The 19,122-nt window shown below is 39.0% G+C and overlaps 1 protein-coding gene across 1 annotated transcript in view; it reads right to left on the bottom strand.

The window, feature by feature from the left end:
* oaf (BRICHOS-like domain-containing protein out at first) overlaps positions 1 to 19,122 on the bottom strand; it is a 110,739-nt gene that overhangs the window by 89,524 nt on the left and 2,093 nt on the right. The gene's annotated exons all lie outside the window — the stretch shown is intronic.

Genomic DNA, 19,122 nt, shown 5'->3' with positions numbered 1-19,122 from the left:
AAATCCAATAATCTGTAATATGCATCTAAAACAGATCATAAATAAGGCGTCGCTCAAAATACCCCCTCAAATTCAATTCGCGGTACGTCGCTTATCACGAAATCAGCGGCCATTTAAGTTACCTTCCATGTCAGGCCAAACACAAAAGCATCAAACTCTGTGTAGGCCTGTATAGGCTTATATCGTAATAATGTCAATATTCGTGTTTGCAGTTGCCTACATATTCTTCAAAGATCGGTTATTGCTACATTTTCAGCAGCTAAATGGGCAACTGTAAATACTGTTACTGCAACTTAACGTTAGTGCAAGATCCACATGTCACGTGAGGTTTATATGCCTTGGCCACACAACCCCCAACGCGCATAAAATCATTAACCTTAGTAAGTCTGTGAAACTTTTAAAGGCACAGCATAATTGAATTAATTTCAAAAGATGGGCAAATACAAAGAGAAAAAATAACAATAAGCAGAACTGCTTCTGCTCCTGGGTTATGACGCCGTATAATCTTCAATACTTAAATTTTCGTTAATTTGGTTCTGGTCTTATTAAAGTTTCGCACTTGAGCGCAAGAGCTCTTTAACCATGAATAGAGTTTGTGTAATGTAGTCAGTGTGGTGGCAAGCGTTACTATGGCAACCATGCAACCTGCCTATTAAATAATTCAACCTGCATTATTTCTTCATGCAACAGAACTCTTAATTAACAAATACGGCTGAGCTTGGCTGATGTGTATATCTACCAACATTTCTTTCACAATACCTATCAATGCAGGAACACGATTCAGAAACAGCATTCAAATTCCTGGCATCTTACTAGAGCATTCACCTGCATATCGTGTGTGAGTACGAAAAGTCTGATTACAGACTGGTATCCGTGGGCTGTAGCGTCGTGTAGTCCGCCAAAATTTTAGTAACGTTTCAGAGGGCCTCTGAAACGTCGGTAAACTTCTACCAGACTACACGGCGCTACAACCCAGAAGATCGCCATCTTCGCCTTGAGAACCTCAAATTCTAAAATCTGATTAGGTTCCAAAATTGCAACACTTCGCTAAACTCTAAACAAACTGTTTAGATATGAAGAACAAATCGCTCTAATTACGTTCCAAAACCGTTCCCTTCCCCGCCTGTCATGTGAAAGCACATATCTTCGTTTCTTGGCTTAAACGTAAGTCAACGCGGTTATAAAAGTAAATATAAGGAATGCAAGCACCTGACTTTTCCAAATTAACACCTAAACTAGATTTTAGTTAAAGTTGAGCAACTAACATATTTGCGTTCCCAATCACGTTCAATGTTACTCAGTAATAACTAAAAAGGTCATAAGCAAACAGCGAGAAAACATTAAAACGTTGGGACCCGCTGCGCTGCAGTGGGGAACTCTCGTCTCAGAGCTACTTGCAGGTCACGACACCCTCGAGAAATCACCCACACCCAGACCGAAATTCTGACAGCTAGAAGGGTTTATTATCGTATGAAAAGGTGCGGCGATAGGCCATGTCTTTATACCCATACATTATGTATGGCGGCAGTGAATGCATACATCACACAATTAAATCGCAGTGCTCGTTAAATAAACCCACTTCCAGTCAGGCTCCCTATCGCGACTACTATGATGTCCACGTGTTTATATAATTTGTAAACACAGTAGAATCCCAATCATCAGAACTGAACGAGACCGAAGGACGGTCGAAAATGTCGAAGACTAATGAAATATACCTGGTAAAGTAAAGAAAAATAAGCTGTCACACGCCAGCGCTTCAACAGTAAAACGTCTTTAGCAACTGAGTGCATGATAAGAAGGTGCGTGGTGGGAGCGAGACATTCATTCCGCTACATGCCAAGTTGACTGTTGATAAAATGGAGCCTTCCGACATAGCACGTCGGATAAAACGGAATGTGAGACAACCGATGGTCGGACAATCGTAACTCAAAGACGTTAAAATAATAATCATAATCGTGAATGAAAATCCGTTAAAGCAGATCAGTCGTAATGCGAAAGGCTCGCGCCGAAAGCTACGAAACACCGCTCTTGCATGGTCTGCAGTAATAAAAGTGAGGGGGGGGGGTTAATGCATTGCATTATTTAGAGCACAGCAATTACTCTGCTTCAGCTGTTACTACACTATACCGTCTCTAAAACTGAAGATCGTAATGAACAGAACCCAAAACCCTCCGCTTAAGACAATAAACTACGACAATAAAAAATACTGCTCTCAACTGCAGTTGCATTAAAATGACGTAGCCTACTTTAAATGAATGTGTCTTACCCTTGGAAGATGCTCTCCAGTTGGATAAGCCGTCAATTCAATAAAAGCACAAGAAAACACCAACACAATTTAATTAATTCTAGTTTTATGCTACGAACCTCTGTAATAAATGAATGTGTGTTTAACCACCGCCCAAACTTAAGACAACGTGCGTCATTTAGGTACAACAAACAGCATAGAAATGTATAGCCACTAAGATAAGTTTTCTTATTTGAAGGATAATTTACAGTCAATGAATATAAAATTGAAATGCAGAAACAAAAGACTAATACCTACTTTACTTAAAAGGAAAGAAGCATTAGTCGGAAAACCTGAAAAGAAAATACTACTTAGGAGAACTAGCGTACATGGTATCATAATATTAAGTGTATCTTAGATAAACAAGTTGTTATAAGAGCACAAACAAACTAAAGTCAGCTGGCTCACGATAGAGTTCAACGCCAATCATTTGCAAATATTTTAATTAACCTTTCAATTTAATTCATGCAGGAGGTCTTGACCTATTCAGCAACTGTAAGTATTTGAAGAAAGACCCTGCACTTTTGAATTCCTTCGATACTTATTCTTTCGTTCCCCAAAAATAAATTCGATAAATGTTGGATTATCTGCAAGTTACGTGGAAGTCTTCTAATTTTATTCAGATGAGATGATGTCTACAGCTTATTCTGCAAAAGACGTGGCTATGTTCTGCAAGACCACGGTTCGATTCACGGCAGGTGCGTTGGGAATATTTTACACAAAGACGCTCAGATAAAACACCCTCACATTTGAATGGCGTTGGGAGAATTTTCCATTGGGAACAGACGGACGGAGGAAGTACATAAGAACGAGGTCTAGAACGCTCGGAATTTGGTCGCCATGCCCCTTATACGCCGTTATGGTGCGACACAACGATGCCGTCACCCATCACATCATACCTTGATGATGAAGACAGTCTGAAACGTCAGGACCCTATTCCTAATTGACGCGACTGATAGCCGGAGAATATTTTATCGTGTTCATTGAAGTGTCATATCTTTCCCAAGATATTTCTCCGCCAAACCTTGCTATAGATTTAATTTATACTATTTCCGTGTTGATGCAACTAACATTTATGCCCAGATAAAAGGTACAAATCAATACGCTTTTCGTTGCAAATTCTTCTTTATCCCCCAACAAGAGACATATCCTTCGTGTGGCCACGCCTCACAACTTAACGTCAATACCTTGGTGCATGCATTAGAAATCCGTCTACAAACAAACTTCGGAACATGTTCCGTGGTGCCAATGTATAATCACGTCTCGGTGTGCCACTCTACCATTCTAATTGCATGTGACTGTTTCCTGAGAGACTGTCACTTCTGCAATTCTAAATCCTATACAGCAGCAGCATTCCTGTTTTAACTTGCCAAAATATTCGATGTTCAGTCCTACGGCTTAAAGAAACTTCATGTAGCATAGGATTCACATTTATGTGACGTGATTCGAGCTTTGTTTGCTGAGTTAAGCTCTTAATGGAGCCACTCACTTTTGAGTGCTGCTTCATCGAATCGTTATGTTCTTGCATACAGCCTCCACATCACCAAGCAATCCACTGTGTAGCTATGTCCGGAATGAAGGAAAAACACCGGCCACCTTACAGAATCTCTCAGGTAGTCAAGAAATTAGCCGATTTTTACATAACTCAGACGTCCGTTGCTGTACTTAAAACCGTCGCCATTGGACCCTGTTATAAGCCAGTTAAATCCAGGCCATGCTCGCATTCGAATTTCCTTGAAAGTTGATAATTTCATTCCCCAATTTTCGCCTAATTCAACAAGCGGTTTGTTTTTCTTTTCGGGTTTTTTCGACTAAATTGTGTATTTCTAGTCTCCCTATACACACCACACACCTCACCCACCACTCATTACCCCTGATCTCACTAGCCTGAAAATCTTTGGTGAAGAATACAGATTATGAAGCTATTCACTGTGGAACTGTCTGTGTCATCCTGTTACTTCCACTCTCACATGTCCAAATGATCCCCTCAGCACCACGTTCCCCAATACTCTGGAATCTGAGGTCTTCGACTGTGATGTTACTCAGGGCTGTGAGGCTGTGTGGCCTTGTACGTCCTTACCAACGTTTCATTAATCCAAATCGTTTATAGAGTATTTTGTAATGAACCGTTTCTAATAAAACTATTAAAAGATGGCTGTCTTCTAAGTTGTTACGCCGTGTAGTCTGGTAGAAGTTTACCGATGTTTCAGATGCCCTTGCTCCCTCCATCATCAGGGCGCAAGGAACTCTGAAACGTCGGTGAACTTCTACTACCAGACTACACGGCGCAACAACCCAGAAGACAGCCATCTTCAGATTCGCCACCGTTAAAACCTCAAATGCTACAAAACTCGTCAAGTTCGATACAACTGATATCCGAAGTAGTTACAGAGATAAATCACACCGACGTACAGATGGGCAAACGGACTTCCCAACGAGCCCACGCGTCAGTCAACGGAGGCTCCTTCACGACAGTTTCGGTAGCCGGGTTCACACGTGAAAAGACACGTCACACAACTCTGCGTCCGACAAGTGAGCAGCCTAAACGTAACTGTTTCTATAAAAAGCAATGCAGACCGTACACAAGGGTATTTCCCACTTAGTAGCCTACTTGTATACTCCAGAAATTTTCGGGCTTGTTTTCTCACCCCTGATCGTCGGCAGAATATCACCTTTACTACGTCATCCGAACTTTAAAACCCGAATTCCACTAATAATGTAATTCATTCCTAACCACAAGGCAAGACTTCACATCAGAAGGCAAAGGTCTTCCATGAGCAAGTTCTCAAGAGAAACGACGATATGGTAAGTAGGGGCTCCAACTAAAAGGTACGAGCTATGCAGATGAGAGAGGAAGACAGAAAATGATATGGGGGGGGGGGGGGGACAGAACTGGTTCACAAAATCACTTAAAGCTCTTATCGGGAAATGCAAGAAAGCTTCAGAAGTAAGAAAGGGTGAAACGTTGTTCACCTCCGTTTGTCACGTGAGGTACAACGAAGTAATTTAATATTGATATTGTACCGTCTTTATGGTAAGAAGGGGGTAACGCACAGGCTCCACTATCATCAAACACAATCACAGCAACGCAGAAACGCAGAAGCCAACGATCTATTCAGTCTTAACGAGCGTATTGGACACATCACGTGCGTTATGGAACTTGGTATAAAAAAGACGCTGAAGCCGTTACATCTAGTGAGAGCTAAGCAGCAAGTATAAAAACAAAACACCATTGCTAGGGGAAAATTAAATCTTTCTCAACCACCATCAAACAACGCATTACTTGCGGTAAAAACGTAAATACATTACAGCCCAGTGAAGATAAACAAATCGGAATCTGATTCGCATTGGTAGCGCCGAGGTTATTACAGCCCGAAACATCCGCAGGTGGATGGAAGGCGCCTGGATTTAATTCTCTATCTAAAGTACATCTGGCAGAATTGTACAAACCTTTAATGTTTTAACTCGAAACTGCAGTTTAGATGTTTCTGAATTACAGCTAGTGGCTTTGCCAAAGTCATCTCTAATCTCTTCTGTACGGCGATACCATTCTAAGTAACAGCCCATATAAGACCCACAGGAGAGTCTTAATGGCAGATGGACAATAGCTGGATGTAATTCCCTATATAAAGTACATAATATAGGGCTATAGAAACTCTGGATACTTACTTTCATTGCAAATCCTATTTTACATGACTCTACATTACAGCAAGAGGTGTTCGCGAAGTCATCTCTTCATCCGTTTTGTAAGCGTGATACTTTTCGCATTCGTATTTGGCAGTACTGTAATGTCCTGTAAAAACACTCGACCACTTGGAGTAACGGTGTTAAAGAAACAGTCATTACTCCAACGTTTTGTTTCTGAAACGGTCATAAAAACCCAATTCACGCCTAGAGTGTTCTGGTAAAGGCGACGAAATAGAACACTGCACGTACATCGCATAAGTCCTTCAACCCCTGCATTCCTTTGCCCTTACACTGATCGGCACTGACAACGGTTGTCAATAAAACCTCTCTTTGTGTGGAACATAAATTTAAAGACACAAAACTGAATCACTAACAAAAGTAGTAGTCATAACTCAAATATTTCATGTACCGCGGATTACACCATCTCACTTATTCCAGATCAGAATTCTAAGAAAACGTATTCCTTTAAACATTTAGCAGGACACATATCCACGCTTGGAACGGGAATCGATCCCAGAGTCCGTGTTAAAACTGGCCCAAGGTCATACGCATCTTAGACCGCGCGGTAGGTTTCAACATTTAAGACAGCGGTAATTTAAGGTTGGGTACGAGATCATACTGAAATCCGCCATTAGAGAATCACAAGTGGAACATTAGAAATCTATCAGTGTCATATCTTGTCTCAAGACTGAGAGACAAAATCATTATATATTGACAAGTAATAATAAATCTTCGAACATGTAGCATTCTGCTACAAATCAAAATTTCAGTACAAAATATTTCGTTTTTCCATCTCCCGTCTAAAAGCCTGAAGATTAGAATACACAAAACAAAAATATTCACTGTTGTTCCTTTAAGAAAAATTATAAATGTTACTATTAATCTCCCAAATGGCACCTTGCATTTCTTGGGTTCAATCTTCACATGTTCATCACTTGGTCTGCGATCTGTAAGCTACGGGTCTTCGTTCGTCGCCATGCAAAATTTGTAGAACCTGCCTTTAATGCAATGTACCTACAGTTTTCATTTTATTTGTCACCTAGCTAGAAACACTGACTCGCCATCAAACGTACCAACAACTTTTTGAGTTAATTTCTAACAAATCTATCATCTGACCTATTCACCTAATCTACGTGCAGATTCCACAATATTCATCACCATATACAACGTTCCAAGAACACGCTTCGAGTTAATTTCTCATATATCTCAACTGACATATGATCGATAAATGATGAAGCCTCAATTGAACAACATTTAAAGAACATTTCAGTTAATATTTCATGCCTACATTTCATACCTGATCTGTAATCTATCGACAATGGCTCTTCAAAACCACACTAAATATTAATAGAAGTGCTTTGCGTTAATTTCTCATCGCCATACCTTTAATCTCATTTATAATCTAGACTTTAAATAAGTCATACTCCTCAAATTTCGAAAGTCTTCCCAATGTTAAATGTCCATATATTTCTAAGTTGATGCGTAATTTATACACAGAAACACCCTAAACGAATTAAACACTACCTTACACAATTTCAGGAGCTTATCTCATTTCCTACATCTAGCCTATATATCTCATTTCATATGTAATTTGTCCCAACTGGCCTTGGTTCTAGTCGGTTTGGACAGTGATTACATTCATCTGCTATAATACAACACCTGTTCTGCAGCTTTAATGTAAATTAATTTGAACACAACTGACTCCCGTCCTCTATTAGTACCTCTGAAACTTCGGTCGTTCCTACCAGACAACACGGCGCAACATTCCAAAAGAGACTATCATACTCGTCGCTGTGAGAATCTGACATCTGACCGAGAATTAATTTGCCAACTTCATTCTTGGGTACCGATGAGTATGACAGGCCACTGCGAAGAAACAGAAGCTGAACCAACGAAATTAACATCTCATTAATTTGGATCACAAATTCATACATCACGCAGATCAATAACGTCTGATGCCCTTCTATACCGACGACCGAAACAGATGTGCAACAACCTTGGAACAAAGAAGAAAAATGAGTCCCGCTAGGATGGGACGCAGAGTCGACAAAGATGGCCTTCCCTAGGGCTCCAGGTAGTCGCCAGCTGAGATCCCAAGCCACAAAATCTACAATTTTGATAAAGCAACCTATCCTTGTCATACACGTGGGAATAAATTTCACGAAGAAAACACGAGATTAAATAATATATATATTCCACACTGCTTAAAACAGTTGTAGCATGCCATAAGGAGGGCGGTTTCACTGCATGCAACGAAAAACATGTTTTCCAAATATTCGGAAATCATTACTGGTTCCATCTTCAACGTTAACAAAATTGAGACAGCCAGCTTTTCCGAAATGTTGACAAAATAAACCACCATAAGACGGTGTTATCGTCCAGAAACAAGCAAAGATAAAATTGGTATGTTACGGAAACCTCTGTGTCACATTACAGTAAGTACGTCGTGAACCAACCAAGGAAGGCTGGTTTGATAAAGAGAGCCATGTTCCACAGCATCACCGCCGGAGAGTGGGGTCATCAAGCCACCCTTAGCTGACTGCTACCGCGCCTTCATCATTCATAACTCGTGCGAGGCGTGATCTGCCCCGAATAAATTACATTGTGCACGCACACAGACGCGCGCACACACACACACGACGAACCAACTATGTTTACATAACACAACCGTCTTAGACTGCGAGGGATATGGTATTAAATACTCAGCCTTGTACGTCACTCGACCGGCCATACATACGATGAGGGAAGATAGAATGTTTTAACAAATTTCCGCAACATATGGGACAAACTAACAATAACACAATTCAAGCCAAGCAGTTTTTATACCGAACGTTAACAACGCATCTCGTGTACATTTGACAAGAAACATCAATTTAGTTGTACGTGTAAAGTAGAACGCACGCAAAACGTTGCCTGGCACGCCAAGCGGAAAACAAAATAAGCAAGCTTTGTTTTCCAAATACCTTGAAACACAAACCTAATTATATTACTGAAACATATTCTGGGGTAATGAGCCCTTTCCAATTATTATACTGTCAAGACCACCTGAAGAACGAACTAAGATACTGTGTTCATTGCACTTACTAACCTATCAAAAGCAAGAATTACACTGTGTATAATGATGCATTGTCAAGTGCCCATTACGTATGTGGGAGGAAACAAATACACGGTTTTGTTTGGAGGAATTACGAAAATAAAAAACAGCCTCTGACCTCCATGACACGGAATGTCCTATTCAGGACCATATCACGATGTCAGGCATGTTCGTTTGATTTATTAATTTGTCATTAACTAATTCCTAGCCCAAGAGTCCCTCGGTCAAGATATCCCTCCCGTTTAAAAAAAAACTTCCGTGCATAAAGTCCGTCTTTAAAAGTAATCGGTCATTATTTGTCAAATATTATGTGGAAAATAATTGCTGATTTGTTTCACGAGATGGGTTTCATGCTATTATTTGCTAATACTGCATTCAACTAGTCCAGGAGTAGATCCATTATCAGACTTTTTAACTACAGTTACAAACCTTCGGTTTCATGAAAGAATGTAACTTCTTGAGTAGCCTAGAAAATATATTTTTCCAAGAAATAAATTATTGGCTTCACTAAAGGTCCTAGGCCTCTTAAACTTTATTTCAACTGATTCGCAGAACTGCTGGGCGAAATTGTATCCTGACACAGTGACACAAATTCAAAAACAGTCTTATCCTGGATTCATGGGAATCCGACATGATCTCAAATGGAAATATAATTACTACTACTAATATTTTTCTACTCGTACGTGACAAATAAACAAGGTACATCTTTGAAAAAATGCAGCCTTAATGGATTTTTTTTCGTATAATTCAAACTAAAATGGCGAGAATACATATGACTAGTTGGAAGTTTAAATTCCGCTCTGGCGAACATAACTAATGCACAGCTGTTTCCAAGCATGTGATATTTGGGACTGACGACAGATAACAGACCTACTTATGGAGATGTTACTAATATATTTGCGTTAGAAGTTAAAATATGTGGCGGCAGCAAGAAGCTCTGACGTCACACATGACAAATTTCACTCACTGGGCATTAATATATTAAGTAACTGAATGCTTACTATATATTTACGTCTAAAAGCAAATACACACGCCACCAGTTTGTTTAAGAAACAAACTCATTTAAGCCCTTGAAGCATAAAACTGACTTACGTGACAATTTTCGCAGCCTTTCTTAAAAGATCTCATTCTGACGGTGAGGCTAGGAACAATTATAAATTACTAATTATACGATTTAGTGATCAACTTCTGTGTACAATTCACACTAGCAGGCACACATATTTCCATTATGGGGCATTTGTCAGACAACAGCAATCGCTACGTCGCAAATTTGTCTCTACTAACATACAAAAATGTTTTACATGAAAATGATACGTTTTCACTTTACCTCCATACAACGTTTATATTGCTAGCTCCAAATGATTTATTATTTATCGTCCTCAAATCAAGAGATGAACAGACCAATATATCTCCCATGAATGCCATGTTATTTTACATTCTGAAAAAAATTCCCGCAAAAATACTACATATTTTTCGAAGATATATTACAAGCAACATTCCTAGACCCTGCAATTAGTAGGGCTGAAGTGTCTTCCAACTTCGAAGTTCGCAAGATCACAACACTAGTACTACAGACGGCAGAAAACAAAACAGGACTCCAGATGCATTACGGTCATACAAACTCTCATTTATTTAAATGCTGCAGTAGGGAAACAATGACGAACGAACATGCACCTCTTATTTTCCTATAAAACAAAGAAAAACATAAACTGCAGTTAAATGAACCGTATCCTCTTCCGTTTTCTATCCTGGTTACATTACATATTTCTGCAGTAGTAGAATGGTTTCATCAACATCTAGAAATCAAGTGCAGTGTGAATCGCCGTGTTCCATCGGCAACTTCTCCGACATGACTGTGGAGCGTGTAGCCTAAACGAAATCCCGCACGGCGTCAGTACAGTTCCCACACAAAATGGAGCTGCATCCACAACCTCGCAACGGTTTTGAAGTTACCAGCGCGAATAGCAAACCTACGAATATGTCTCTTATTTTCCATATTTTTGGGCCATGAAGCGTCAAAATTAACGATGCCTCATCAACAACAGATGTTATTTAGTGACTATGAGAACAGCCGAGTGTGTGGATTTCAAAAGATCTGGAGGACGCTGTCGCAGCCTACTCTCCGGTATTGTCCTGGCATTAGCACGGAGGAGGGTCGGTGGAAAACCACTCTACTATCAGATGTTCGAACCAGGGGCCTTCCGAAAATAAAAAGTGTTTCAGGTCGAGAGAACCTGTTCGATGGGCCGTCTACAAGAAGCGAGACAAAGACCTAACTGCAATAACAACTTCAGAATGATTGGTGTCCTGCCGCGTATTTACACCTGCCAATTTTCTCGGTGAAATTTTCCTAGGGGACCTGAAAAAATTATTACCTTAGAATAACTGATGTCCTAATCGAGATTTGAATCACACACTTGCCGAATGTGTAAACTGACAGCTTGAGATAACTTTCTTCGTGAAATCTGTCTAGACGGGTTAGACGAAAAACACGTAAAATCTGTTTCCTCGCCTAGAATTCGATTAGGGAACCTCCCGAATGACGCAGAACTAAACGCGACGTTCTATGCCCTTTAAGTAATAAAAATTGAATATAAATTAACCTTTTCAGGCTCGTCGAAACAGGAATTCACACATTTTATGGAGTGATAATGTCTTAGAGGTCGCGATATTTATGAAATTATAAATAGTTTTGACTTACTCTCATCCACGTTGCGACACACTCTTACGTTACAGACAAACACTAGATTATTGCTACCATATCCGAAAGTCCCGCATTTGAGCAGTACAAGACTCAGAAACCTTTCCTTTCGATGTCACTAGAATAACATCCTCGTATGTACAAATCCATGTTCAAGGTCTAAAAGGAATAAGGCGAAAACACGAGGGTGTACAACACAAAGAACGCGACTGCTGCGTTCAGCACCGATCTCGGTTGCAAGGAAGCGTTCATAGCGTAGCTTCCGCTGTATCTTAGCAGCCCCATTCGATTCTGACGTCAGGGGAGGAAGAAAATGTGAATACATGCTAAACCTTGGCGTTCCCTTCTCAGAATCTGTATGCAACAATGCCATAACAACAGTGGGCTTTCTTGGAAGTGAAACAGGGAATTATTCTTACAACCACATTGTGTCCGTCTGAAATACGAAAACCTCAGAAAGGATGAACAAACTGAGTAAGGGATCAAATCCATCCATTTATAGCTGTCTGACTCCTGACTAAAAATGAGACGTGGATTAAAAATGCTACTTCTCACCATACTTCCCTTCCCCAGAGTTCAAACCATTTAAGAGTCTCGTTAAGGTAAAGTGATTCGTACTGAATTTCTGTACAGCAGTGATATATATACACACACATACGCCCACACAAACACACACATTACACACTGGCAAATTCATGAAAATAGTCGGTGCAATACACACACTCGATAAGAACCTGAGAGAAAGTGGTAAGGCATTCCTGACATGGAAAAATAGTTGAACGAAGTCAATTACATAAACTTATATACCGACAAAGACCGGCGGTTATCCAGTCTGAGAGATCGCTGAAGATTCTGGCTAATAAACGGAAGGGTAAGGTCGTATAATAGATTCTGTTGAATGAGTAAGTCCGTTTTCAGCCGCATTATTATTCGCCTATGTGGAAACATGGCCTAGCATTAATTGAGGGCGGTTCACAAACATAAGAAACAACCCAATTTGAAGCTGTTAAAATGCATAAGATAATGAAGAATTTAATTTCTTTGCTGCCTTCATTATTTGGATAATGAGTCGCTGTGAGACCTGATGATGGAGGCAGTAAGGACCTCTGAAACGTTGGCAAAATACTACCAGACTACACGGCGCAACAACCCAAAAGACAGACATCTTCAAACTCAGCGCTGTAAAAACCTCAAATCCGACTTACTTTAATTTCCATTATACAAGATAGTCTTGTCACTTTCAAGCATACTATGAATAACTGTTTTATATCATGTTCAGAGTGATGAGTTCAAATGAAAACTTAGGGTGCGCATTAAGTTCTTTCGTAAAATGAAAAGCGGCATCCGACATTCAACATCCCATCGGCTCACAGAATACTTGGTTGGCTGGTAATCACTCGCTGTCGTTAACGGATTGTAGGCCTTTTGCGTTAACAGCACACACGAACTGTTTTGTTTATCCTCAGCCTTGCCGTTTTCCACAATGGGCGTAATAACAGTTTTAGAACACATATTAATTTGAAGTAGACCCATGAAAATTACTTCCCAGTCTTAGCGTAAGAACTGGTACAATTTGACCTAAACGCGAGCTTTCACCCCATTCCTTCACATCCACTGCACTACGTACAAAGCACAATTACTGTTATCTAATTAAGTCGTTTGACCACGATACACACATTCAACAGTATTAGAATGACTGGGCATTAACCTGCACGCGTTATTCAGCGGTTAATGAATACTAAAAGCAAGTTTAGGCTCTTTACAAGTGCATGGAACGTGCACTAAAATTTTAAGCGAGTTCTTCATGTAACGGAAATGCATAGGGACATGAAGAATGCCGATGCGACAGGACTTCATCCTTCGTAACACTTCATTCATGAAAACGTAAAAACATTATCAAAGAGATTCCCTAAATAAATAGCAAATATATTTCAGCTTCACGCTATTAAACTTTAAATTGTCTGGCCCCATATACTTTCTACTATTTACCAATACTTTGATTTCATAAACTTTTATTCAGATGTACTGCGAAATTCAGGTACAATACTAAATAATGCGGCCCGCCTTGGATTGGCAGTCACTCTTGCGAAGAGTCATGAAGGAACAGACCCCGGACTTTTAAATACATCGGTTAAGACAGAGTTCTCAATGAAAGCTTGTTTCCTTTTCTTTATTCTGCCAAGTTTCTTCTGTGATTTATAGAAGATGAAAATACAAGAGGGAGAATACATTAGCCCTAGCGAAAATTGTTTGTTGACATGATTTAAATTGGCGAACTTCAGCAAGCAAGGTCGCGAAGGGGTGAATTTTAATTTTCGTGCTTCAAAACACATAAATTAAACCTGGCAATAAGTTTCCTTGAAATCGAAGTCACAAGACGACAAGTTTACTACAATACTAGCAGAATGCAACTGAATGTAATATAATGTAGGCCTACTGAGATCTGACAAGGTTGGGATAATGGGAATCTAAGGCCTGTTTACAGGGGAGGAGAGAAGTCCCTGAAAACGGAAAATGGATTCATGATACAGTCATAATCTGCTTGCATTTACACGTATCTTCCACTTCAATAGTCTATGTTATGTTTATGTACAATTTTATGTTTGATAACTTCAAAGCATGAGGCGATCTATTCATAAACATTTCTGTCCAAGCAAATGTCCTCGTGTTATCTATCGAATGAAATCGTGAATACCTGACTCCGGACTTGAATACAAGCAAAAATAGATACGAATGCGGGTGGCAGGCAACACGAATGACAGAGGATGATCTGGTCGGAATAATATTTATACGTTCAGGGGAAAATACTCTAAACAGGTAAAAAGGGGTTCCTACCTTCTACAGACCTAAGACCACATTCACTCTTGCTTATGAGCTCGTGGGCCGCAAGGTTATTAAATACGTTTATTAAAACTAAGTGGAAATTTATTAAAAATGTCATTTACTACTGCGAACAGGTTCACTACTACTCCGTAATTTCCTTTAATAATGCCATCAGTAATACACAGTATTTGGAATTTATTTTGCTTGAGTGGTCTTTCAATGTCAAGTAAAATCTCTTGTTACAGTTTTAATACATTGCTCCAAATATCTATCCGTAAGACTCGTTATACTCAGCGATTTGACTTTCTTCCAAAAGCTAAAAGTTTCTTACGCGACGTATAATGCCAAAGATTGACGAAATTAACAAAGTGTGTTTTATGATAACAGGTAAGGTAACGAAGATATGTCTTCTGGGTTGTTGCGCTGTGTAGTCTGGTCGATGTTAACCAACGTTTCGGAGGTCATACTGCCTCCGTCATCAGAATATGAAGATTTCTCTCTTCTGGGTTGTTGCGCTGTGTAGTCTGGTCGATGTTTACCAACGTTTCAGAGGTCAAACTGCCCTGATGACGGAGGCAGAATTAATTCTGAAACGTTGGTAAACATCTACCAGACTACACAGCGTAAAACCCCAGAAGACAGAAATCTTCGTACTCACCGCTGTGAAAACCTCAAATCGTACAGGTAAGGTAAAGTTGTCATCATAAAAAGTGACACAACTTTACAAAACACATCGACCAGCCTCATGCTGTCCCTGCTCTAAAACAAGGTTCTGTCGAGTTATTCTCTTACAGACCAATATCGGTCACAGGGTGGCTCAAAATTAATTTTCAGAAAAAAAAATTGCTAGAAATACGTTTAGAAAGCATGATTGCTAAAACGGAGTTCACAGCTGACACAGGTCTTTATATCCTTTGACAGTCAGTGTCTCCGAAAAACGGAACATTGCATGAAATAAATTAAACATTGGAAAGGTGACTGGGATTAGCTCACTCTAATGGACTCCACAGAGTAGGTGATCGTCCCCGCCACCACACCTGAAAAGAGGAAAGACCCAGTCCTCCAAATGTTGTGTAATTTTATAACATCAGACGACGGACAAAGTCCAAAACCTCAACAATCCATATTGTACTGATTACGTCTTCGTCAGAAACCTTCAGAATAGAATAGGCCTTCACCGTTTCGCTGTTCACATGTAATTAATGACACAGAGCCTTCAAACTTAACTACGGACAAGGAGCATATTACAAAAAATACGACTGATAATAAATGCTGTATGTAAATTTATAAAACACAGCAATTTACTGTTTCCCCGCAATTGTCAGTCAGTGGTGAGTCAACTTGCACTCTATAGTTAAGTAATTTTAAAACTTTCCGACTTAAGTTGTCTTCAGTCAGCCGTGAGTAGTTAGTTTGAAGGTTTGATCTGAATGTGCATAATATTATGGACTCTTTTCAAAGCCTTATAGCACAGTGCTTACTTTGAAGATTACTGAAGCGACTTTCTGATAAGATAAATATCCGTGCACAGCTTGAAGATTAAACCGCATATACTTTGCTGTTGTTGGCTTATTTAACTACGGTTCGGTTACAAAACGTCGACTGTTAGGACAACGATGTTATTTTGATTGTCACGCCGTGTAGATTCGTGGGCAGATAAAAAGGGCTTAAGTGGCAATGGTGAAAAGCGAAAATCAGGCTGTTGAAACAGTTCGTTTCTCCGAAATGGTGTCTACATGGCGTTACAGCCCAGAAGAACATCAGTCACCGCTGAATAACCTCAAATATCACGAGTGTCAAGATGACAGAATGATGTACTGGAAACACTGTTGCCTATTATAATAATATTATCCCTGCATTTTCATGAAAATACAACAAAATCACAAAAAAGAAGAGTCAACCAGAATGGCTAAAATTTAAACACAGATCCTCGCCACTACACCAAACCGCTGTCACACAAGTCTACATTGCCACATTCTACTAAATGATTCAATTACTCGAATGTACGCATTAGTTTCTCACCTTGGTAGATGCAAACTACAGGTCACGAAGTTCGGAAGTATTTACAGGGAACGCAGAGAGACGGGGCAGGGGGGGAGTTTGATTTCAGTATTCTTGGCAGGGAAGAGGACGGCGGGAGGGACTTGTTAGAATACAGCCTTAAAGCCTACGTATGTAACGTGACTGTGAAACCGCACAACACAGCCAAACGTAAGACGTGAGGGTAGGCCTAAGCGCTTCATACGGCTGATAAGGATCCATCCTTTAACATGGCGTATCTTCGAATTTTAAAGAATTGCAAGAAAGAATTTTTTTTTTAATTTTCAAACTCAGAAGCACAACTTTCTACGAGGTCTTGATTATGGAAATAGAAAGTCACACCTTTAAAACCACGCACGTCTAAATCACTAAACTTTACGACAAACATCACGTTCTAAAACGCATTATCTGACACTGACATGCAAGATTTTTAAAACTGTTTCTAGGTACAAAAGTACGGATGGTACAGTTACGTGCTACTTAAAAATCAGAGTAACGGTACTTATTTTGGTCGGGAGAAATGCAAATACCAATCGGATATAAGCGGTTTTTAAAGCTGATGTTTTACTGGTGTAACTCAAAGCATTCTCTTTGCAGTTGCTTCACTGTATTAATTCATCATGTTTACATGAACTATAAGCAGAATACGTAAACATGTGTTTCAAAAAATAAACATGCCCTGTAGAACTAGTTGTACATGGGACGGTAGACTGTTCACTACTAACTTACACGGATGTCTGAGGTTTTAGGGGTAAAATTAAAATAGATTCTTAAGGGCTACTTTTAATACAAATCAGTGGTGATAAATCTACTCGATTTTGAAGCAACAGATTACTTACTAAAATTGATGGGAGCTTAATTATTTAATTCTTGGATCATGAATAATGAAATGATGATGATAATACACGAAGTGACCAGCCATTTCTATACTGTTCATCTTTATGCATGGTTTGCAAAGCAAATTGAATCTCTCTGCATGGATTCATGGCTAATCAATTAAAACATTAATTTAGTCATTGCATAGTTTCAACATTTTGAAGGCAAGAGCCCAGCTACATGCAACGAAGTACTATATACAGAGCATGAAGTTCACCTGCTAATTCTGAATATCTGTTATCAGAACTTAAAAATTCTGATACAAAAACAAACTAAACTAAAAACAGGAATACTCAAGCAAGTTCAGAGAGGACTTCAAGTACAAGCATAAGATGCAAATGATATGTATATGTAGCCTGCATACAAGGTGGTGCAAAAAATTGTTACAAAAAGAATCGTAAAAATAAATTTAACCAAGTTTGTTTAAATAAAAGGTTTTTTGGATGTTATCCATCGTCTAATAAAATAATAAAATTGAACGACGTTGCGGAGATGGGACTCTATCTCCGTCTTCAAGTATATAGAGTCCCATCTCCGAAACGTCGTTCAATTTTAATATTTTATTAGACGATGGATAACACACAAAAAAACTTTTTATTTAAATAACTCACCATCGTCACAAACTTTTAGATTTGAGTAACTAAGTCTGTGTACAGAGAATTTATCCGTTTCAGTTGATCCATTACACAGACCTAGTTATTACGGTCTACACAACTTCTTTCATAGCCATTCATTTTTATCGTTACTTTATAAGAAGTCATCTTTCTTGCATCACCCAGAATATTCTTAACCTTTAAATCTGGCCTTTATAATTCACATGTAGGAGATACGACCACATGGCACCTGAAGAAAACAGACATGCAAAAATTTCCTATAAATTTACGAACCATCTCCAAAAACTAGAATATAGTATATAATAAGAAATATAAATCATATTTTCGGTATCTTTTTACGGAATGAAAAACTCATTTTCACAGATAGTACCAAAAATATATTTTTTAAGTTACTATAATACACAAATTTTAAAATGCGTCATAATATATAAAATCATTAAAATAACATGCAGAAAACTCTAGACACTATCAAGAAAATTTCTGGCAACCTGGCACCCAAATTTGTGCACACCTGATAATAGATATGAAATGAAATAATTATATTATAAAAAGAGAGGAGCCATATGAGATTTGGGGGTTTTCAAGCAACAGAGATGGAAATTATGGTCATCTGGGTTGTGATGCCATGTAGTCATTCAGATGATTACCAATGTTTCAGAGAAACATAATTTTGTCATAATCCAGAAGATCAACAGCACATATATTCACGTGTAATGTTTGCAATTTTGCTCACCTCTTTGGCAACAGTGATACTCTGTTTTCACACAATCATATCACAGTATACACGGACCAATTAACGTGGCACTCATCATAACAGACTGCATAATTGTCCAAAATTGTTTCTCCTTATAGTTCATTTTATATTCATCCTCTAAAAAATATTCCCAATAAAACATGGGCTTAGAATTATGAAAGCAATGACACTGTATCATATTTAATTTACATTTTAATTTCATTACCTAAATCAATGAAGTTGTGTTCTGAGAAGTTGACAGCTGATCAA

Source organism: Zootermopsis nevadensis, unplaced genomic scaffold (genome assembly GCF_977971745.1).
Source record: "Zootermopsis nevadensis isolate Lab colony 2312 unplaced genomic scaffold, Znev_1.0 Znev_ptg000017l, whole genome shotgun sequence".
In the NCBI taxonomy this organism is placed as follows: domain Eukaryota; kingdom Metazoa; phylum Arthropoda; class Insecta; order Blattodea; family Termopsidae; genus Zootermopsis; species Zootermopsis nevadensis.
The sequence above is the reverse complement of the archived record's forward strand: the minus strand, read 5'-3'. Positions and strand labels throughout refer to the sequence as shown.